This window comes from Eimeria tenella, genomic scaffold (genome assembly GCF_000499545.2).
Source record: "Eimeria tenella Houghton genomic scaffold, Eth_scaff1954, whole genome shotgun sequence".
NCBI lineage: Eukaryota > Apicomplexa > Conoidasida > Eucoccidiorida > Eimeriidae > Eimeria > Eimeria tenella.
This window is the reverse complement of record NW_013541796.1, coordinates 1-675: the sequence shown is the minus strand read 5'-3', so window position 1 is coordinate 675 and position 675 is coordinate 1.

Below are 675 nucleotides of genomic sequence, written 5' to 3'. Positions count from 1 at the left end.
AGCAGCAGGGGAGCCCGCGAACAAGGGCTGCGGCGGCTGCTGCACCGGCGCAGCTGAAGGCCTCTCTTCGCACAGCAGCCGCTTCCGGTGAAGCACCTGCACTCACCCAAACCCTAAACCCTAAACCCTAAACCCTAAACCCTTAGCTCAAATTCCGAACCCCTTACGGCTTTCTCCGGCACAAGGAGCTCCCCGCAGCGCAGCCGCCAAAGCTGCAGAGCCAGCAGCAGCAGCAGCAGCAGCAGCAGCAGCAGCGTGTCTGTGGCTAACGGCCCCTGTTGGGCCCCCTCGCGCTGCGTGGAGGCCGGGGTTTCGGCGCGAGGGTTTAGGGTTTAGGGTTTAGGGTTTGGGGCTGACGGTGAGGAGGTCTGGGGAGGGGGCAGCGGCTCCGGGGGGCCCCTCGGGGGGCTCGAGGCCCCCCTGGGCCCCCAAAATGAGCTGCAGCAAAAAGTCCCATTTGCTGCGGCTGTGCTGCAGCAGCAACTCGCGCGAAGGGAAGCTGGCTTTGGGGGGGAGGCCTATGAAGGGCAGGGGGGCCCTTGGGGGCCCCTCCAGCAGCACCTGCAGCAGGGTTTGCTGAAAAATAGGGTTTAGCGCGTACTGCGTCACTCGCTGCTGCTGCTGCTTCCCCCGCTGCTGCTGCTGCTGCTGCTGCTGCGGGTGGTCGTGGGCGCC